The sequence below is a fragment of the Neoarius graeffei genome, chromosome 15, assembly GCF_027579695.1.
Source record: "Neoarius graeffei isolate fNeoGra1 chromosome 15, fNeoGra1.pri, whole genome shotgun sequence".
Classification (NCBI taxonomy): Eukaryota; Metazoa; Chordata; class Actinopteri; order Siluriformes; family Ariidae; genus Neoarius; species Neoarius graeffei.
This window is the reverse complement of record NC_083583.1, coordinates 35,702,694-35,726,999: the sequence shown is the minus strand read 5'-3', so window position 1 is coordinate 35,726,999 and position 24,306 is coordinate 35,702,694. Positions and strand designations below refer to the sequence as shown.

At 41.9% G+C, this 24,306-nt stretch overlaps 1 protein-coding gene across 1 annotated transcript in view; it reads right to left on the bottom strand.

Moving 5' to 3' along the window:
* Positions 1 to 24,306, bottom strand: part of insrb (insulin receptor b) — a 140,914-nt gene that overhangs the window by 47,848 nt on the left and 68,760 nt on the right. The window lies entirely within an intron of this gene.

Sequence of the window (24,306 nt, the reverse complement as noted above, 5' to 3'; positions counted from 1 at the left end):
TATTACAGTGCAACAGAATTATAACATACAAGCCAATGTCAAATGAAATGTAGATATACATCACAGAGCCCAAAAAAGCTGCAGGAGCTTAAAAGATCAGCCACGAGAACTGTGATGGCAACAAAGACTGAGAGAATTCAGAACTATAAATAGAGATTTAATAGGCACTTGTGTCTTAGGGCTTCCTTATCCTGGTATTTTGAAACAGCGTTGTAGTAAAGAGGCCTCGGCCCACCATCATGTTTGTACAAGACTGTTAACGTGTAAATGCTAGTGGGAAACAGTTAGCGTAGCCTTATTTGGATGCGTTTCATTCAACAGTATCAGCGTGTAGATGAAGCGCTCCTTAAGTACCTGCTTTGTTACGAAAACCAATACGAATGACTGAAAATGTCTTTGAAACCTCCAAATCTACAGTAAAGCCATATATGGAGGAGTTTAAAAATAAACATAATCCACGTAATCAATCACTTCAGTATTAAAAGAGCTCGTCAGAAGACAAAAGTGCGCTTTCAGGTCTCACGAGCCTGAATGACTGATCTCCTCATTATATTTATACACGTATACAAATCGAGAAAGTTTAAAACGGACTTGCATTTGCTGTGTTTATGTGCTATTTTCAATCATGCTGAACAAACAGACTAAAACCAGGCTACAGGGATAACTATGGCAAGTCCATCTTCCCAACAGTGAAAGAAATGAAACCATAAAATACATGTTTAAAAGGTCAGAATGCATCGATTCAGGAAGCAATTGTGGGTGCTGAATGCAGGGGAAGGATGCAGGCAGTCAGGAACAAAGTGCCGTGTGTGTGTGTGTGTGTGTGTGCGCGTGTGTGTGTGTTTGACCCTGCAGCAGTTTAATGGCTGCACTGCAGATACGGAGCTGTTTCATATTCAACACACAACACTAAGCATGCTAGCCTCTTCAGCAACACGCAACACACACAGCTCAGGGAAGGACTTCTGCATTTTAATGCACCTATAATTAAGACCAAAAGTTAATCAAAACAACACTTACCATATGCACACGTTAAACAAAAACGTAATGCCAGTCATAATTAAATAATTAAATCGATTTTAAAATAAAATAACACCCTGGCTTAATTCAGCAACAGTGACCAAAATGGCAAAACAATGAATAGGGGAGGGGGGGGGGGGACGACCCCACCAAAACCACACACTGCTAACACAGAATAAAACCACCAACACCAACTCAAACCACCAAAACCAAAGATGAAACAAACTAAACTGCCAACATTGATCCAAACGATCATCATCATGACTCAAACCAATGATGAAACAAACTAAATATGACCTAAACCACTAATGCTGACCCAAAACCATGAAACAAACCAACTCAAACCACCAACATTAACTAAAATATCAATGTTAACCAAACACCAACAATATCATTCAAAATGATGGGGGGGGGGGGGGGGGGGGGGGTGTCCTTGACTGACCCACGTGACCAAATCTTCAGATTTCAACCTAAAGGTATTAGAAAATAAATACATAAAAAGATACACAGTGTAAGAGTCCAAAAATTTACCAAGGAGACAACTGAACATTGCTGACATCATATCAGTATAAAAACAATGACTGCCAATAGGCCTTTCTAGCTTGCATGCTAATACGCTGCTGATCATTTACCTTTTTGTTAATGATTGCCAAACTACAAAAATACCAATAAATCAATTCTATGTAATCTGGAAGTTACACAGAGGGATGTCTTCATATTGGACGTATGTCTCATGTGTCTCCTGCTGTCTCAGCAGACGTGTCCTTGAGGGCACTGGAGACTATTGTATAGACGCCCCCATGCAAGAAAGTCACAAAGTCCAACGATAATTGTGCCGCCTGCAAGGGGTGTGCGCGCTCACACACACACACACACACACACGGCCAGTGGAGAAAGTGAGTCATGCTAGATAACTACAGTGCAGTAGCTGAAGGGCAAAAAGGTGCCACTCTGACTTCCGTTTCAAATTGGCATGACCAAAAAAAAAAAAAAACAACCCAACAACCTTGTAAAGTAGTCTCTTATTCATTCTCTTATCCACACAGGCATGAGAGATCACATTTTCACATCATGACATGGATTATGATATAAGATTTTGGATTAGAAAAAATACTAAGCTGTTACACACTGCTCTTCAACTGGAGAACTTCTATAGAATTCTTTGGTGAACAGAGTTATGGGAAGTAAACATGAACCAGCCCAAAAATGCTGCTTATTCCTGGTGTCCTCATTCAGAGTTAAATTCAGAGGGCTGGGAAATATTTCAAAGGGCTCACAAGAAGTTAAATATATTGCAATATACAGTAGCAGTCAAAAATTTGGACATCCCTACGCATTTCATAGGTTTTTCTGTATTTTGACTATTTTCTACATTGTAGAACAATACTGAAGACATCAAAACTATGAAATAACACATGGAATATAAAAGGAATTATGCAGTAAACAAAAAAGTGCTAAACAAGTTTCATATTTTAGATTCTTCAAAGTAGCCACCGTTTACCTTGATGACGCTTTGCACACTACTGGCATCATCTTAACCAGCTTCATGAGGGAGTCACCTGGAATGCTTTTCAATTAACACGTGTGCCTCGTAAAAAGTTAATTAGTGCAATTTCTTGCCTTCTTAATGTGTCAGAGATCAAACAGTAAATAATAAATATACAGTAAATAGCCCTGTTCCACAACTGTAGTAATCCACGTTAGGGGTGTCTTTTTGAATAACGCCAACTAACTACTGCAACTAGGTCCAGTTGTATATACTGGAGTTTCTTATACCTTATTTTACAGGGACACACTGGCCCTGCCTACAGCAGTACTGTCTCTTATAAAGTTCTTATAAATATGTCTAAAAGTCAAATGAGGCTCAGTTTTCACCTTGTGGTCATTATATTTAATTCTATGTTAATTATTACACTTAGATTTTTTTTCAAAAATGGGGGGAAAAATGCAATTGAGTTAAATTCAGAATTGCATTTTTTTTAAACACTAACTAGGGTTTTACTTTGAGACGTATACTACTTTCACTCACAACAGAAAGATATTGAAGTGGAAGTTACTTTTTTTTTGTAAGCCAAGTGCCTCTGATAGAATCCTCTGTCAAAAATGTCCTCTCCAGAAAACACTGACCATATAATGAAGTTGTCCATCATTACTTGAAGACATGAAATGTCTTAATTAATAAAAATAAAGAAAAAATATGGAATTTGACGGTGTATCCAAACTTTCGACTTGTACTGTATTTCAAAGTGACAAATCACTTGTACACTTCAGAAACTAAACCACAAAAGTGGCACCATCGATGTCATCAAACCTGAGCAAAACTGACAGCTTTTTAATATTAATTTTAGTGCTTAACCCCTTAAAACTTCAAACATGAAGGAAACTATTGCAGAAAAACTATTTCAGACATTTGACCCTTGACCCTGTTTGGATTAATTCTGAACTTTGTATACTGTTAATTCTGAACTCTTGTGGACTCTTAGAAAATATTTCTCTCTTTTGAAGCAGAATATTCTGTTGTTGCACAGTAAAACAACAGGACTTGAAAGAGATGAGAGACACATTTGCAGCAGAGCTTCACATGTGGTTGAAATATGAGTTCATCAAACAGTGTCCTCTCCGAAAAACCACAAGGATCGTCACTACTTCAGTTGTTATTACTGTCACCACCATGTACAAACAAACATCGCTGTACAGGACTTGAATATTTGTACTTAAAAATCACATCCATTTCAGCAGTTTTTCCACTTTGTATCCTTTACTCTTGTGGACTATAAGAAAGTGGATCAATTTTAGAAATACACTACATGCCGTCTTCTCACCACAGGTAACATGCCAGTATCTGACCTGTAGCTCTGAAATTCTGCCCAGTTCATTTCCATCTCAAAAGGTCATTTTTGGCAGCAGAGAAACACAAAAATCTGCCATTTGATTTTTAGACGATTGTGGACCTGAAAAGTCTACCCTGACTGTGAAACAGTCCATGCTCAACTAAGTAAAGAGAAACGACAGTCCATCATTGTTTTAAGATATGAAATGTCTTAATCAATAAAAATAAAGAAAAAATATTGAATTTGACGGTGTATCCAAACTTTTGACTTGTACTGTATTTCAAAGTGAGAAATCACTTGTACACTTCAGAAACTGAACCACAAAACTGCACCATCGATGTCATCAAACCTGAGCGAAACTGACAGCTTTTTAATTTTATTTTAGTGCTTAACCCCTTTAGGGGAACTGAAGTCATGTTTAAACTTGCTTTATTTCTTAAATTAACGTATTATTCAATTACGTTTTCGGTTTTATTAAAGGTCCCATGGCATGAAATTTTCACTTTCTGAGGTTTTTTAACGTTAAAATGAGTTCCTCTGACCTTCTTAAGTCATCCCAGTGGCTAGAAATTTCATAATGTGTAAACCAAACTATGCCCAACATTTGAGAATGGCGCGTCAAAACGGCGCGTTGATCAGCTCTTCCCTTTACTACGTCAGCAAGGGAGATGATCCCCACGCCCCCCCTCTGAATTCCCACCCACTGTATGGATTGCCCGCCCAGTTGTAGTGAGGAGACCATAGAGGACACAACAACATGGCATCACCTAAGCGAGCGAAACATGGAAATTGCACTGTACATGGATGTGACAACACAGAAAAGAGTCTGTTTTTACTGCCGACGGGAGAGCCCCTGAAGACGCAGTGGCTTGTTTTTATTTACTCCAATAATACGCCGTCGAGTCTACCTAAGACGGTGTATGTTTGTCGGAAGCATTTTCCTGAGGAATGTTTCCACAACTTGGGACAGTACAGGGCAGGTTTTGCACATCAACTGTCACTGAAGCCTGGGTCCGTACCAAGCATCCCTGCCGCATCAGCCACAAACACCGAACAAGTAAGTGTATAACTGGTCGTTTTGCCGTGTTTTAAAATCGGTGCGTTAGCCTAGCAATGGCTACATTAGCTGTGCAGATAACCGCTTCCTGCAGTTAGCCAGGTAATCTGCGCTACAAAACTAAAGAGCATGCAGCATGCTCTGTTAAACTGAGTTTAGTTACATTGCTACATAGGCCCTACTGGCCAGAATGCAATCAAAGTATCTTAGAATGCCATATAACTACATGTACAAAGAAAAGCTGGCTATTCTCCAGTGCAGCCATGAGCATGCCTATTTCGCTAACAGACTAGTCCCTAGTGCAATACAAGGTGCGCTGGGAAGCTGTGCAAAAATAGTTGAGTTTTACAAATGACTTTGTGTAGATACATTTTGTATCCACCACGATAGGGATATGATGAAGTATGGTGGCTATTTATATCAGCATGTGAACATTTTGTCAAGCAAACCGGGATATAGCCTAAATCACTACCTTTGTGTAAACACAGACTCGGTTTGATCGCGAACTTTATAACGGGAAACATAACCAACCCAATAATTCCTGTTTCCAGACATAATATTTCAAACTCACCATTCTGATACGTCCTGCTGAAGTTGGTGATTTACAGTTTATTCAACTGCTTGCGCGTCTGCTTCGGGGTCGGACTCCGGGTCAAAAGCGAAAGCTTGGACTGTTGCTTGACCTGCCATTGCTACTGTTCACACACAGCTAGCATGGCCGCAGCTTGGTCAAGCCCATCTCCCTCCCCCCATGGCCCGCCCCCACCCTCTACCCTTCCCCGCCTCCTGCTTCTCATTAGCAAAACGACGCACTGGGAAAAGCGCTGAAATGGGGCTTTCTCCCAGGAGGCTATATTTACGTGCCGAGGGTTCATTTCGAGAAAGGCTGCGGATATAACATCCGGAAGCCTCCACGAACCCGTTTAAAGCATCAACAAACCACCATGCCATGGGACCTTTAACCTTATATCATGACTCGTATTGGCATATTACCGGTATATTACACTTATCGGCCTTTTCGGTTTTTAGCCATGTTGAATGTAGTTCGTTTGGTCCACGGCAGGCGTCACTTATCCGCGCGATCTTCACGAGACTTGTGCGAGACTTCAAACGTGAAGTGTCAGCACCGCCATTTTGAAAACTGTTTACACAGCGGCCAGATCGTCATATCATTCCAATTTAGATTCATTTAGAGATTTGCCAGCTTCATCAGTGATGGAGATTATTCCATACGACTTCGAACCAACCGAGAAGAGTTGGAAAGATGACAGGATAAAGACTAGTTCGTCACGCTGGTATTTACGTCATCACTGTCGCACAATTTAAATCTGCCAGATCAGGCGGCTGGTGGGTTTTCAAAATAATAAACACATGCATGTATTTTTGTGATAAATATATATTATACTAAGCGCATTTCCCACATAATCCTCACTAAGGTTTTGGACAGCACTACAAAATGGTGTTCCCACTATATAGTGAGTAAGGAGTGATTTCGGACACAGGGAGAACTTCCGGCTTGATTATGTCAGCATTCAAAGGAGGGCGCGCGTGTCTTTTGACAACACTGATAAATCCATATTATAAATATGGTAAATCCATATTATACTGAGCGCATTTCCCACATTAATAAACACAAAGCACCTGGATCTTTCAGTTCTTTTAAATCAAGGCTGAATACTTTCTTCTTTGCCGCTGCCTTTTATTCAATCAAATTTGAGACTTTTAATTTGATTTCTTTCAGCGCGACCGCAATGCATGATGGGATATATTGCTTTGGTTAGTGACCATCATTGTACACTTTTTTTCGTGATGCATTGTGGGATACTTTGAGTGCACTATATAGGGTGAAAATAATCCTCACTAAGGTTTCGGACGACGCTACAAAATGACGTCTTCACTATATAGTGCCCTGTATAGTGAGTAGGGAGCGATTTCAGACACAGGGAAAACTTCCGGCTTGATTTACGTCAGCATTTGAAAGAGTGTTTTTGGCAACGTTGGCAGATGTTGGTCACTTTGATTTCCGCTGTACGTTTTACTTCCGTCCTACGATGTCTCGCACAGGTCTCAGCGAATCTCATTTACGGCCATTGCTTTGACATATGGACTGATATATTACAGAGCATATTTCAAACACTCATAACTTGCTATAGCAGCGACAAAATAGCCATCAGAAATGCATTCCTATATTTTATAAAATGAAATAAATAGAGGGCGGCACGGTGGTGTAGTGGTTAGCGCTGTCGCCTCACAGCAAGAAGGTCCTGGGTTCGAGCCCCGTGGCCGGCGAGGGCCTTTCTGTGCGGAGTTTGCATGTTCTCCCCGTGTCCGCGTGGGTTTCCTCCGGGGGCTCCGGTTTCCCCCACAGTCCAAAGACATGCAGGTTAGGTTAACTGGTGACTCTAAATTGACCGTAGGTGTGAATGTGAGTGTGAATGGTTGTCTGTGTCTCTGTGTCAGCCCTGTGATGACCTGGCGACTTGTCCAGGGTGTACCCCGCCTTTCGCCCGTAGTCAGCTGGGATAGGCTCCAGCTTGCCTGCGACCCTGTAGAACAGGATAAAGTGGCTACAGATAATGAGATGAGAAATAAATAGAATTTTGATAAAAATATTTGCCTTCAGTTCCCCTTTAAAACTTCAAACATGAAGGAAACTTTAGAAGAAAAACTTTCAGACATTTGACCTCGACCCTGTATGGATTAATTCTGAACTGCAATCAGTTTTATTGGTTGGACAGACGGACGGAAGGATGGAAAACATAACGCCTCCTCCACTTACAGAAGGAGTGTCCAGTTTCAGAGCTGTGTAAAAGTCAGTGTTGCTACATAACTAGCTACAACAGATTTTTACCACAGGACTACCTTTTAATCACATCTCTTTATTTATACAGAAGAAAATCTTATTTTACATAAAATATTACAAAAAACTTCACAATATAGATATTTATTTCCTGAACCTCAGGGGGAGAAAGAAAAATTATGTTAAGAGTGGTCCAATCATGTTCCTTAAATTAATTTTAAAAGGTACACTACATTCTCTACGCCCTTGAACTGAAGATACAATTAGTTAAACAAGTACAATTTCTATCCTGGGCGGCACGGTGGTGTAGTGGTTAGCGCTGTCGCCTCACAGCAAGAAGGTCCGGGTTCGAGCCCCGTGGCCGGCGAGGGCCTTTCTGTGCGGAGTTTGCATGTTCTCCCCGTGTCCGCGTGGGTTTCCTCCAGGTGCTCCAGTTTCTCCCACAGTCCAAAGACATGCAGGTTAGGTTAACTGGTGACTCTAAATTGGCCGTAGGTGTGAATGTGAGTGTGAATGGTTGTCTGTGTCTATGTGTCAGCCCTGTGATGACCCGGCGACTTGTCCAGGGTGTACCCCGCCTTTCGCCTGTAGTCAGCTGGGATAGGCTCCAGCTTGCCTGCGACCCTGTAGAACAGGATAAAGCGGCTACAGATAACGGATGGATGAATGAATTTCTATCATGAAAGCATCACTAAAGCCAACACAATTTGAAGAATATGAACTGATTCCTCAATGGATGTACACCAGTCCAGCGCTGTGCTCCTTTCTTGCTGAATCCTAAAGCAACTCTAAGTGCAAGAAAAACGCTGCTGAAATTAGGCAAATTATTGCTATTATTTGTCTCTAAAAATCCTGTGACGTTCAACAGTTGGTAACTAAACAAGTGCCACAGTATCAGCAGGAGATGCTTTCTGTTCTCTGTTAATCAGAGAGAGCCGGAACATTCTCTGCCAGTTTTTGTTTTTCCCCCCTGCACAGCCAGCTCCATGTACCACAGCGCAAAATCATAATAATAATAATTAAACCCAACCTCTCAACACACTGCACGTGAGCCACATTCATGGCAGGCTACTGCATTTCTCTGTTTAATGATTCAATAAATACCCGTAATGTCCGCACATTAGAGTTCAGAACTCATGCGTCATTAAACTGAGGCTCGTGCTGGTGGTCATCTTTCTTCTACAGAAAAAATAAAGAAAAAGGTATTAGTCTGGCTGGCGAGGACTGTGCGCGCGCGCGCGCGCGCACACACACACACACACACACACACACACGCGCCATTACTGACTGTAGTGGCCATTTAACACATGGCTTCAAAAACATGCTAATTAACATATTTCTTTTAATAAGAGACGACACGAAGAGGATAATTAGCCAAGCAGTAGGAGGAGCAGTAAATGTCATTTGGAGGCTCTGGACTCTTAGAAAGCTTTGATCACAGGGACGAGGGCACATACGGACAAGAGCTAGCAGCTGGAGTGTTAAAGATTAACAGAGCAGGAGACCTGCAGCGCTGAGGAAAGAACGATCAGCTGACACGCTACAAAACATAAACATGAAGGAGGCGACGTCCAACTGTGCAGAGGATCAGACAAAACCTCTTAAATGAATCAAACACTGGACTATTTGGGTCTTGGAGCTACTACTCTATGACAGCAATAATGAAGATAACCTCGTATAAATACATCACGGTTTCACACCATTAATCAACCATTTAAAACACAGGCTGGGGGTGAAACTCAAGGGAAATACTGATTAGGAAATTATGAAAAGGTGTCTTTGTACATCCTTGTGTGTACATGTACACACACACACACACACACACACACACACACACACACACACACCAAATACCACAAGAAAACAGAAATATTGTATCAAGTCCTACAATTCCACTACGTTCACACTGCAAGGCTTAATGCTCAATTCCGATTTTTTTGTGAAATCCGATTTTTTTGTGAGGTCGTTCACATTAACAAATATATGCGACTTGTATGTGATCCTCAGTATGAACGAAAAGCGACCTAAAAGTGTTCCGCATGCGCATTGCAGGATACGACGACGTCACACGCAGTGAGCATGGCCAGTGTTTACGGAAGTAACCTAAAGTTTCCTGTGTATGACAGTAGCCAGCATGGAGCACCTGGCGATGATGCAGTTGTTGTTGCGACGGAGCCAGAACATGCACAATAGCCTGATGTTAAGGAGGAGGTTGAGAAGGAAGAGGGCAGGGGTTTTGGCTCAGGCGTTCTGCGGGGCAGTGACTGCAACCTCCGTTCAAAGGAACGTGTGGGTGCGGAGTCGCATTGATGTCATGCGCCATGTTGTTGTAACTTTTTTTGAGAGATCCGCCGCCTACTTCAGCGCAGAATAGTGACGTTTGTGGCTTGTTGATGACGTGCAAGTCGGATGAATGCGACCTGGCGGTTCAGACTGAAGTCGCATATGAAAAGATCGGATAGGAATCGGAATTAGGACCACATATCCAAACGGCCTGGGTCGGATTTGAAAAAATCGGATCGGTGTCGTTCATATTGTCAATAAAAGATCGGATACAGGTCACATATGGGCGAAAAAATCGGATTTGAGTCACTTCAGCCTGCAGTGTGAACGTAGTGTTCTTGTTCTAAATTTCTGGATGTGTGCGTGTTCAGTAATAGGACGGACGACATGTCATAATTATGATCGATTCTCATGAAATATGCAATCTCCATATAAATTATACAAATAGAGTGCATCTTTAAAGGGTATTTATGCTAATTTCACAAAAGGTTCCATGTATAAACACCCCCCCCATACACACACACACACACACACACACACACCTTACTTTAATACAATATTTGACCTAATAATAAGTGCTTGTTGTCAGGGTATGGTCACACTTGACCATTAATAGGTCACAAGACAATAACATGCATATAAACTGTACTCTCAGTCATCGAAGCAGAGGAAGACAAAAATCAAACTACTTGCAACACGCTGCCAAACTTCTAAGCACCGATGTCATGCTGGATGAGAGGGAAGTGCGGACTGCTGTCAAGGATCGAGTCTTGTGGAGATTAAAAGTTAAAGCCGCCTCACGTTTTTCTACCATAAGATGAGACGGAGCCAACCGAGAGAGAGAGAGAGAGAAAAAGGAGTGCTAGGAACTTTTACCCAACTTACCCAATACCCCAGAAGCACAACTTCTTTGAGGCACCCTTTTTAACGGTGTTTATTGTCTTTAACTTGGAAGTAGTTTCACTGTGGTTTGTGTGCAAGATGAAAAGAGCGAGTCCCTTCTTGGAATGTCTTTATACTGAAGAAAAACAGCTTTTCCTCACAGGATATAATGTAATCTTTACCAACATGTTAATTTGGATACGACGACATGTACCTGCTCATTTTATAGAAAGAAAAAAACATGTTTCTCAAACATTCATTGAACAAGAAGCAAGCGACACCAGCAACTGGGTGTAATGACACAATGATGGAATGATATTCATTATTGGTTTAAATGCTCCTGAAGATCCTCGTCCTGTGGATTTGGTGGTTTAAATCAGACTTGGAGTGAAATTCTGAAGTCCATCAGTTGTGACAAATGAAGAAACGTTGATTTGCTGCTACGAGATGATTACAAATAAGGCCAAAAGATCATGACTCTCATGACTGGAACATAGTTGGAAATGTCTTACTTTCCTCAAACAGCCGGTATCTGTTTGGTTCAGGCGCAGTCCAAGTAAGTAAACAAGCAATATTTATGTGTTTTATGACAAAGTGTAGCTGTTTGAGTTGAACAGCGCTGTTTGGCGTAGCCGTTTTAGTGTTGGGCGCAACCTTAATCATTATCTCTGTCCACCATCTCACCCCGTCTGGACACCGAGTTCAAATCGGGGCTAAAATCTTCCTGGCGCGATACTGAGACGGACTCTGTTTGTTGCCTCAGCAACCGGGGTTACAAATAAAACAAAGCACCATAAATCTTTGGATTTCCTCTTCCTTTCTCAGATCTGTGCCAGATTTCATGCACTGTCGTCACCAGGGTCCTCCCGCTGATCTGAGGAGTGCTGCTCTGTTCAGGGAGGAGGGTCATGTTTGAGATTTCATTTGGGGATGGATTTTTAGGTAAAATGCATCCACAACCTGCGCGCAGAAGAATCAGTAATGCAGATGCCGTCAAAACAGTACTGAGATGCGACAGGTTTTGTGTTTTGCTTGCTAATGGGTAGTGTGATATTGACTTGGCTGATATCTCCTACAAGGCCAAATCGCAAGCTCTTGATCAATCCTCGAATATTTTATTGCAGTTGATCTCAGACGCAAAGTTAAAACGGTTCACTTTCCATGCCTACTGAAAGTTCAAACAATGGCATCACACGAGGGCAGACAGGCATGTTAAATATTAGCGAGGGTGGCTAACACTCGGCATGTTGCCCCGAGCAAGCTACGACCAGCAAATACCTCTGTGATGAATCAGTGTCAAGTTTCCGAACCACGAGATGTGGAAAAATATGCCAGCATACTTTTTTTTTTTTGGTCTAAAACCGACAGACACCTGGTAAGGATGCATTTTTCTCAGGCCAGTGCTAGCATGCTAGTCAGCATGGCCGATTCCATGACCATGATAAATGATGGTTCCTGGGAAGGAGAGAAAACCAGGGAAGCCATTAAAAAGAGAGAAGGGCGACTTGTGCACGTGCATGATGAGGGAGGAATGGAAACAGCAGATGTGGAATGTGAGGAGCCAAGTATAGAGAGGAACTGCGAGCCGTGTGTGTGTGTGTGTGAGAAAGAGAAGAAAAAAAAAAACACAAAGTGAACTAGCTGCTTTGATAAGTTCATCTGCAGTGCAGTACATAAGCGACACATGGTAACACGCAGCGAGGTCATAGAGTCCGCACACGCACACACTCCGCATCCCTACGCATGAGGCGGCCATCTTTTTTTCCTGTAACCCGAGCCAGGGATGACATGTTTGGTCTATCATTTGGAGGCCCAAAAAAATTCCAGCCTGTCTGCATACCACATCACGGACAAGAGCGAAAGGACAGAGAGAAGGAGGGAAAGGCAGAAAGGAGGAGATTCACACAGAAATATACTTCTCGTCATAAACTTTTATATGGACCGGTTTCAAATATTATATAGATTTATATATAAACCAGTAGACAATTCATGAATTCATTTAAGTGTTTCCTGTTTCTTGTAATTTTTTAATTTTACCAGTCAAAGGCTTGGACACAGTCATTACTATGAGTGAGCGAGTTTGTTGAAACTTTTGACCGGTACTCTGTGTGCGTGCGTGTGTTTTAAAACCACCCCAGTTTTAATTTATTTTGGGTTTTCTGGAAATCAACAGAAAGGGTCAAAACTATACATACCAGGTCAAAAATATACAGTACAAACACCACCAATAATGTTTGATTAAATGTCGCTTAGAAAGTTTCACCTTGACCACAGACGCTTTTGGTAGCAATCAACAAGCTCCTGGCAGAATTCTGGCCGGATATTTGACCACGCTTCTTAGCAAAATTAATAGATTTGATTTAAATTTGTTGGTCTCCTGGCACAGAGCTGACTTGAGCACAGTCCACATATTTTTGATCGGTCAGGACTGGAAAAGCCATTTCAAAAGCTTACCGTTAGCCTGTTTTATCCATTTCACAACCAGCTTTGATGTGCTTGAGGTCACTGTCCTGTTGAAATATCTAATTGTGTCCAAGTTTCAACTGTCTAGCTAATGGTTTGAGGTTATACTGAATTCTGAGGTTGTCCTCCTTCATTATTCCATCCACTTTGTTTCACCATCCTTAACAGTTGCTACAACGTTCTTGGGATTGAACGCCTCACTTTCACTCCTCCAAACATACCTCTGGTTATTGTGGCCAAACGACTCGATCTTTATCTCATCTGATCAGAAAACTTCCCTCCAGAAGGTTTTTTTCTTTGCTCATGTGGTCAAATCTTTCTTGGACGTCGGCCAGACAATCCACGGCAACGTAAAACTTGTTTGACTGTGGACAGCGACACTGGTGTTCTATCAACTTGTAGCTCATAGCAAGCCTGTGTGTTGGTGCTTCCTGGGTTGTTCCTGACCATCCGAACCATCAACTGTATAAAAATGGATGGCATGCGCCTGCTCAATCCTATTCAATAGCAATGAAGCCAAAATACCTCTGCCATGTGGTCAAATTTGCAACTAGACTCTGGGCAGCAATGTTGCCAGATACTGCTGACGTTCTCCAGCCCAAAATATGTTCAAAACCCACCAAAAGGCACTTAAAACTGCCCAATCTGGCAACACTGCTGGGCAGTAGAGACTTTCTCCTTCTTGAGTTTGCACAGTAGAGACGTGAGGCAAAGTGAGGTACATCCCAATCCTTTCCCAATCCCTCCCTGTTCCAGCACACTGCAGAACGTGATCATGGTGGAAATCAAATTGTACACCTATCCAGAGAGTTTCAATAGTTTTATTGACTTGAACAGTCAACGAACTGGACATCCGCTGACAGATTAACCACGGTTTCAGGAAGAGCAGCTGGTTTAGACTGCAGTCAGAAGTGCCCAGTGACTTAAAAACTTATTTGAGACACCTACTTATAAAATCCATCCTAATATTATCAGTAGTGTACATGTTCACTCACGAGCAAACAGCTTTTGAGCAAATTTCTATTAGCTGGCTGGATAGATGTCATTAATACTGAAATAATATACGCGTTAGCGTCATTAAGCTAACACAATTAAAGAAGCCTTTTTCCTATTAAACCTCTCAATGTTTCAAAAGTTTTAACAGAAATAGTAATCGCTAATAGCCTGTATTAGTGCATGTGTCCGGATAAGTTCAAATAAGTCAGTATATGAAGGTAAATTCGGTGGTGAAGTTAGCTGGTCTCTTCTGGGAAAGCAGTCAATCACGTCATTCCCGAGCATATCCATGTCTTCTTACTTTATAGTAGAATTAAGTTTTGAAAACTAATTTTTTGGGGAAAATAAAAAAGTGCAGATATCAGCATAGGGAAAATTAACTATGTGAATTAGACACTGTCGCTGGAAAGACAGTTTAGATGGGAAAAGTGACAGGGGGGGTTGGCTGTTGCGTCATTGAAATTCATAGCGATGGGCGGGGCTAAAATTTGTACTGCAACCAGCCAGCAGGGACGCTAAACCTGTGGTGGCTTCACTTTTTAGAGATTATGCATTGTCCATGTTCAATACAGTTGATGATCGGAATCAGTTTCCTCTCCGCTGAGGGTGACCGCTTGGATCTTCTTCCAGAAATTAGATTTTGACGTCTATCAAAAACTAATTTTTTGGGGAGTGCAGATATCAGCATAGGGAAAATTAACTATTGGCCCTTTTCCACTACCCTTTTTCAGCTCACTTCAGCTCGCTTCAGCTCACTTCAGCCCGACATGGCTCGCGTTTCGACTACCAAAAACCAGCACGACTCAGCTCGCTTCAGCCCTGCTTAGCCCCTAAAACTCGCACCGTTTTGGAGTGGGGCTGAAGCGAGCCAAACCGTGCCGAGTGAGGCTGGGGGCGTGAGGAGACACTCCCCTGTGCACTGATTGGTGAGGAGGAGTGTCCTCACATGCCCACACACGCCCCGCAAGCGCGCTGGGATCTGTAAACACCGCAAACCCGGAAGGAGAAGAATTACGAATTACGAGAATTTCTGAAGCCTTATGCGCCTCGCCTCATCTATACGCTCTTGCCAGTATCTGTTGGCGTTGTCGGTGACAACAAGCCACAGAACCAAGACCAGCAACACTAACAACACCATGTCCTCCATGTTTATTGTTTACTATTCGGGTCGTGAGACTACCGCTTAAAAGCTCACTGATGTCACTGTTTGCGCTGCTTAACGACATCACGTGACGTCCACCCACTTTCACTAACTCCACCCAATGTGTCCACCCACTTCCAGCCAGCACGGTTCAGCGCGGTTGTAGTCGAAATGCAACTCCAACAGCCCCACTCAGCTCGACTCAGCACGGCACGGCTCAGCCCAACTCAGCACGGCACGGCTCAGCCCGACTCAGCACGGCATGGCTCAGCCGCGTTTGTAGTGGAAAAGCGGCATATGTGAATTAGACACTGTCGCTGGAAAGACAGTTTAGATGGGAAAAGTGACGGGGGGGGGTTGGCTGTTGCATCATTGAAATTCATGGCGATGGGCGGGGTTAAAACTTGTACTGCAACCAGCCAGCAGGGACGCTAAACCTGTGGTGGCTTCACCTTTTAGAGATTATACACTGTCCATGTCGCTGAGAGTGACCGCTTGGATCTTCTTCCAGACCTTGGCAAAGTGGCAACACCTCCCAGTAACCTCTACTGTCCAACAAACCCTTTTTAATTTTGGCCCAGAGACGCTACCAGCTGTAGTCAGTCATGATCACTAACAGGAGGTTAAGAGGCCTTTGGCAAATTCAAAGACATTTTTGAAATTTCAGCACCACTCTATTAAAGGTAGACTGCCTTTCAGGTTTTTCACGTTTAGGTCATAAAAAGAATTTTTCCTGACACCCAATTATTTTTGTTTAGTGGACCAAAAGCTACTGAGTTTGAATCACAGACTTGCGATTTTATTACTTTTTTCCTAAAAGAAAAATTAATGAATTTAAACGCCACATGGCCCCAAATTCTCCGCTATTTTTTCCTGCTTCACCATGACCCAATTCAAGATATTACGTCATGCATCACATACTGGGCTTTCCCTGTTCGCGCAAGGCATTGTAGGATACAAATTTGAAACAGGAGAGAAAAATGGAGGACGCGAGCATGCGAATAAAACATGAGACTGACTACAGCAACAGAAAGTGAGAAAAGACGTTATGTTGCAAAGGAAAGGAAACGCAGGACCAAACTAATAAATATCGGCGGTCAGCGAGCACCTCGGTGTGATCAGCTGTTCATTTAGCGACAGAATGATATAACGGTCAGTGCACGGTCAAAGTAAATCTGTAGATGACAGTAATGCAACACTGGATGCCAGCTGCTGTAAAACCCAAAAGAAGGTGGTGGTAAACCTGCGCATGCGCACACGGACTTCCTCTGTCTGCTTGACTGCGTGAAGCGAACGATTTCATGCAAATTATTTGCTTGGGAATCCCCTCAAATTAAATAACTTCCCAGCCACAGAATGGCCTGGGGGTTTTTTTTAGTTTTTTTTTTTTTTAAGATATTACAAAAATAAACATATAAATCACAACGACCAAATTTCAGAGGGAACTAAATTTCACCGATTTTATGAAATCGAAAGGCCGTCTACTTTTAATAATCTGAGTGGGTCTATGTACATTTCTGAATCCATGCTGATTTCAGAAAACCCAGAATAAATTAAAATTTGAGCACTAAATTCTTATCTTTTTTCCTATTAAAAGATGTATACTGTAGAATCATTCGGACCCAGAAAAAAGAACAGTTAAAAGCCCAATATTGCTCTGACATTCATGTCCATGATGAGTGTCTAAACATACACACACACACACAAAATATTATATATATATATATATATATATATATATATATATATATATATATATACACACACACACACACACACACACACACACACACACTCTCTGCCTTGAAAAAGTATTCATACCCCTTGAACTTTTCAAATTTTTCCACCTTACAACCACAAACTTAAAAGTTTTTTATTGAGATTTTATGTGATAGACCAACACAGAGTAGCACATAATTCTGAAGTGAAACGAAAATGATAAATGGTCTTCAAAATTTTAAACAGGCGGCACGGTGGTGTAGTGGTTAGCGCTGTTGCCTCACAGCAAGAAGGTCCGGGTTCGAGCCCTGTGGCCGGCGAGGGCCTTTCTGTGCGGAGTTTGCATGTTCTCCCCGTGTCCGCGTGGGTTTCCTCCGGGTGCTCCGGTTTCCCCCACAGTCCAAAGACATGCAGGTTAGGGTAACTGGTGACTCTAAATTGACCGTAGGTGTGAATGTGAGTGTGAATGGTTGTCTGTGTCTATGTGTCAGCCCTGTGATGACCTGGCGACTTGTCCAGGGTGTACCCCGCCTTTCACCCGTAGTCAGCTGGGATAGGCTCCAGCTTGCCTGCGACCCTGTAGAACAGGATAAAGCGGCTACAGATAATGAGATGAGATGAGAAAATTTTAAACAAATAAAAATCTGAAAAATGTGGTGTGCATTAGTATTCAGCCTCCTGTACTCTGATACCTCTAAATACAATCCAGTGCAATCAATTGCCTTCAGAAGTCATCTAATTAGTTAATTAGAGTCCTACTGTGTGTAATTTACTCTCAGCATAAATACACTTGTTCTGTGAAGGCCTCAGTGGTTTGTTAGAGAACACTGAAGAACAAACAGCATCATGAAGACCAAAGAACTCACCAGACAGGTCAGGGATAAAGTTCTGGAGAAGTTTAAAGCAGGGTTAGGTTATAAAAAAATATCCCAAGCTCTGAACATCTCAAGAAGCACTGTTCAATCCATCATTCAAAAATAGAAAAAGTATGGCACGACTGCAAACCCACCAAGACATGGCCGTCCACCTAAACTGACAGAGCGAGTAAGGAGAGCACTGGTCAGAGAAGCAGCCAAGAGGCCCATGATCACTCTGGAGGAGCTGCAGAAATCCACAGCTCAGGTGGGAGAATCTGTGCACAGGACAACTATAAGTCATACACTTCACAAATCTGGCCTTTCTGGAAGAGTGGCAAGAAGAAAGCCATTGTTGAAAGACAGGCATAAGAAGCCATGTAGGGGACACGGCAAACATGTGGAAGAAGGTGCTTTGGTCAGATGAGACCAAAGTTGAACTTTTTGGCCTAAATGCAAAGTGCTATGTGTGGTGGAAAACTAACACTGCTCATCACCCTGCACACACCATCCTCACTGTGAAACATGGTGGTGGCAGCATCATGCTATGGGGATGCTTTTCTTCAGCAGGGACAGGGAAGCTGGTCAGAGTTGATGGGAAGATGGATGGAGCTAAATACAGGGCAATCCTGGAAGAAAACCTGTTGGAGGCTGCAAAAGACTTGAGACTGGGAAGGAGATTCACCTTCCAGCAAGACAATGACCCTAAACATACAGCCAGAGCTACAATGGAATGGTTTAGATCAAAGAATATTCATGTGTTAGAATGGCCCAGTCAAAGTCCAGACCTAAATCCCATTGAGCATCTGTGGCAAGACTTGAAAATTGCTGTTCACAGACGCTCTCCATCCAATCTGGCTGAGCTTGAGCTTTTTTGCAAAGAAGAATGGGCAAAAATTTCAGTGTCTAGATGTGCAAAGCTGGTAGAGACATACCACAAAAGACTTGCAGCTGTAATTGCAGCAAAAGGTGGCTCTACAAAGTATTGACGCAGGGGGGCTGAATACTAATGCACAACACATTTTTCAGATTTTTATTTGTTTAAAATTTTGAAGACCATTTATCATTTTCATTTCACTTCACAATTATGTGCTACTCTGTGTTGGTCTATCACATAAAATCTCAATAAAAAACTTTTAAGCTCGTGGTTCTAAGGTGGAAAAATGTGAAAAAGTTCAAGGGGTATGAATACTTTTGCAAGGCACTGTATACACACACACACACACAGTAAAAGTTTGTACACCGCGACTCATTCGTAGGTTTTTCTGTATTTTGACTGTTTTCTACATTGCAGAACAATACTGAAGACATCAAAACTATGAAATTAAATGTGGAAGATATGTTCACGTGGAATGCTTTTCAATCAACAGGTGCCTCGTCCAAAGTTAATTAATGCGATTTCTTGCCTTCTTAATGTGTTTGAGATCAAACAGTAAATAATTAAAAAAAAAAAAAAAAAAACACAGTAAATAGCCCTATTCCACAACTGTAGTAATCCATATATCAAGAACCGCTCAACTAAGTAAAAAGAAACGATATACATCATTACTTTAATACATGAAATGTCTTAATAAAAAAATAAAATAAACAAACAAACAAAAAACCCCACTGAATTAGGAGGTGTGTCCAAACTTTTGAGTGGTACTGTATCTCTCGATCAGCCATAACATTAAAAACTCACTGACCGGTAAAGTGAATAACATTGATTATCTCATTACAGCAGCTCTAAAGGGAGCGGATATATTAGGCAGAAAGTAAACAGTCAGTTTTCGAAGCTGATTTGTTGGAAGCAGGAAAAATGGGCAAGCTGAGACATTAAAGCTTTTTATATTCTGTAAAACAACTCCACTGACCATTTCAGAGCAGGAATTATCTCAAGCTTTCCAAATGAGAATATTTCATTTTTATTATTTTACAGCACTGTAACTATTGTCTGCTGTAGTGCTAGAAGTCTGTAACCGAAAATAAGAGCGTGCCTCTGTGGGTCACATTCCATGCATAATGAGGCCAAAGCGCGGCGGCATCTCCTCTCCCAAACCAAACGCATCCGCGGCTCCACTCCTTAAATAGCCCGAGTATCCTGGATGAAGCAGTACGGCGTGATGCCGATAATCACAGCTGGAGCGGTTATTTTTACAAGATATGATGACCCTGAAATACTCCTCACCGAACTCCTTGACACCAAGCTTCAAGAGCTCTAAAAATATTTTCAAATCCTTAAAATGTGTTTGTGTTCGGATTGTGACCCGGAGCTGTAATGTCTGTGTACTGCTGAACCAAAAATATTCAGTTTCAGTCTGCAGAGACTGTGTGTGTGTGTGTGTGTGTGTGTGTGTGTGTGTGTGTGTGTGTGTGTGTGTGTGTGTGTGTGTGTCTTATTCAGTCTAAATCACACACCAGAGAGAAACATGGTGGAACAGCAGGCTCTCGGCCTCCGCTTCCCCAAACATGGCTCATTTAAGAGGGGAATTCCCAACAGCTCCTGCAAGGTGACTCCTCACAGCTGCACACACACACACACACACACACACACACACACACACACACACACACACACACACACACACTCTCTCTCCAGGTTCCTCACACTGCCAAAGATCTCAGCAGTTATTCAGTTGGATCCAATAAAACATACACAAAGGGAGATTCACAGGTGAGACGGCATCTGCTGACATTAAACTCAGACAAAACGTATCACAATAATCATGTTTACACCACATGCTCTTCAAATCTATTCATTTGTAGAGCACTTTTAATGGGCATCGTCACAAAGCAGCTTTAGAGAAAAACAAATTCCAGATATAAATTTTACATGTATAAATGTATACATTTATCCCGAATGAGCAAGCACGAGGCGACGGTGGCAAGAAAAAAAACTCCGAGGCAACATGAGGAAGAAACCTTAGGGGTGTTCACACTAGGGGTCGACCGATAATCGGCCTGGCCGATATATCGGGCCGATATTCTGCATTTTTAGGGTTATCGGTATCGGCCATAATTTCCACCGATATGCCGATAACATGCCTTTTTGCAGCCATTTCGTTCCTAACGCGACCGTCACTGCACGTCCTTTCCTGCACTCGCCTCTCTGAGTTCAAGAACACGGTCCCGCCCACCACAACATCTGATTTGTTTGGCACAAGAGATGTAGCCAATCGACACGCACAGCTAAACACTCTGAACTGTTTCAAGGCGCCCGTATCAAGGTAAGGACACGCTGCTTTTCCCGCAATAAGTCACAAACACACAAGTTGCAAAAGCACAACATCATTATATGTTTACATTCTTCATCTACTACTCGTTAAAACTGTCCATTTGCATCTGTGTAGCCAGGCAAACTTAGCTTACGGAAGGAAGCACTTGAATTAGCCTACAACCAACTAGTCTCGCTGAAACAGCATAACGTAGGCTGCGGTCATTTTTAAATCCCCGTCTGGAAACGTTGTGAATGTGTCAGTAGTTCTACTCGAACAGTAGAATGACAGCCATACAGAGAGGTGGTCAAGGGAAGACGAAATAAAACGTAGGGTTTATGCTCTGTAGGCTAGCGCAAGCCTACTGGCTATTTGTTATGGTGATGAGTAAACTTCATGACGTGACTTGTGCTCAAAAAGCGCATTGCACTTGTATATGTTAGGTAACTTTATAAAGCGCTATTTGAACATTTAAACAAGCCAGGTGTGACTAGTATTTATAATTCTTGCACAAGTGATTCTCCTCGCTAGCGCTTCTGATTCGGAAAGCGATATACTCTTAAAGGAGCAGCCGCTCCTAATAAGGAGTGATAGCCTACTTTACTGTATGTTTGATTTTACTTTTTAAAAAACGCTGCAGGCAGCTCCCTACACTTGATTTGCTATTTAAAAACTACTTGAAGTTGGTAAGTCTTACTTAGTGCTTAGTGTAAAAGAATCCAGAGTGTATTTTCATTTATTTTCCACTGAAAATGGTGAGCTGTAATATAGTAGGGAGTGATTTATTTTTTTATTGGTGAATATTTATTTTATTATTTTATTTCTCATTTTATTCTAACTAATGTTTGACTTTATTGTACAAATGCTGCTGGCATCTCCCTGCACAAAATTTCATGTTCAATTTTACAATTAAACATACATTTCATGGATATGAAGGTCTGTGTCAGTGTGTGCTATGTTTAATTTCATGTGAATTATAATGTTTACATTTATCGGTTGCACATATCGGTTATCGGCATCCCAATTCCATAATAATCGGTATCGGCCCTGAAAAAAAAAAAAAACATATCGGTCGATCCCTAGTTCACACGGCACATATTTGCATCGATGCTGCACCGATGTATTTTGTTGCGATATATCTTACACCAGTGTAAATTTTGTGGAGCGTTCACACGTCACAAACCTGCTTACTAGAGAGAAGCGTGTTAGCACCGGTGCAGCCCCACTTGCGTTCACATGGCAGGTTTTGCGACCGTGCTATACGATAGTAATAATGCGGAAATTAAATATGCGCATGCATGAAAATGTACTTCCTTTTCCCGGTTGTCATGGCATCACCAAGCGCCGGGAAAACAACGTGGATGAAGACACCAGTGTTGCCAGATACTGCTGACGTTTTCCAGCCCAAAATACGTTCAAATCTGCCAAAATGCACTTAAAACCGCCCAATCTGGCAACACTGGAAGACACGCAGTTCTGTTGCTGTTGATATTCGCCATTTTGGAAGCGCAAAATAGCAGGATGCAAATTATGCAATGCCCGTATGTAATCAGCTCTCCTCACACGTAGCGAGTCTACCCCTGTAGCGTTCAGACGTCCCATTTTATAATCGGTGCTGCCCCGCAAACTAGCATTTACTCCGGAGTAAATTTCTTAAACCACCTCCCGAGCAGGGTTAGATTTGCACCGGTTTAAGCAGCTTTCAGGGGCTACACCGGTATAACTTTGTACCGTGTGAACGCTCTACCGGGGCAGCCCCAGTGCTACACCGGAGTAAAAGTTGCCGTGTGAACACCCCTCTTGTGAGGAATCAGACTCAAGGAACTCATCCCAGACAGCTGTGACAGTAATACAGCTGCAAATCACAGGTTTGTATTCATTAATTCGAAGAAATTATTGTTACTAGGGTAACAGCTTATTCACAGGGACTTGGACAGCAGACGTGCCACATAAATGGATTTTTAAAAAATAAATTAAAAAACCCCACTATGTCGAGTCTCCAGCGTCGGCTCTTTGTAATAGTCGGAGGTAAAAGTGGAATAAAGTTTTCCAACATCTTCAGGACACAGGAGTTTACTTTTTTGTCTCATTAACTTTGAGAGAGAATAAGAGAGAGGCAGGTGAGGGAACAGCTGTTTATAGCTGCTATAACGTAAACGAGAACACGAACTAACTTGTTTTGTGGGCTTTCTACAACATTAAATATACCTGTAAATGGATAAAAGTTCATTCTTTAATCAATAAAATATTGTAAATGCTGGTAATTTTCTGTGATAAGAGGCCTCAAACACTTGGGGATATGCTGTTATAGGAAAATAATCAACTTCAGGGCAGTAACTGGAACTCCACTTCATCACACCACCCAGATGTTGACTTTTTTTTTTTTTTTTTAAACAGCAACACACAAGTGTTTTATTCCTTGCTTATCAGGTCGAAGAGTAATGTAATTCACATTAATGAAATTTAAAATTTTTCCTTAAAAGAAATTAAATGACAAAACTCTACAGCACCAGTTTTCTTATTATTATTTTTTTTATTACTACTTCAGACCAAAGACTAAAAAAGCATTATAAGAAAATGTCTCATGTGAAACTACAAGGGAATAAAAAGTATGGTTTATCAGACAACACCACGCAGTCACTCGATAACAAACTGATATCAAAATTAATGGCCAACTTCGTTTTACAGGTTCGACAGCTCTTTCAGACTATTCCTCAGTACGTAATCCTTACAGACGCACATTTGCGGTTTCACTTAAGCTCGGAGTATCACACACTCGTCTAGTCTCCACCTCGCGGTCCCAGAAGGCCGTTCATGAACGTGGAACAGGAAGTGGCCACACAAATGCAGGAAACAATCGGGAAGGTCATGCTGTTCACGTCAGGAAGGCCATGAACACGGCGCCACTGTTTCCTCTACCACACACACACACCTATCGCACAACACTCACTCACTCACATACACACTTGGCTTGCTGTCTTATTGCCCAGCAGCCAAACCGTGCACCCTGTTATTAATACAGCTAAGGCTTGGGAAAATAAAGCCTGACACTCAACTGGGACTACT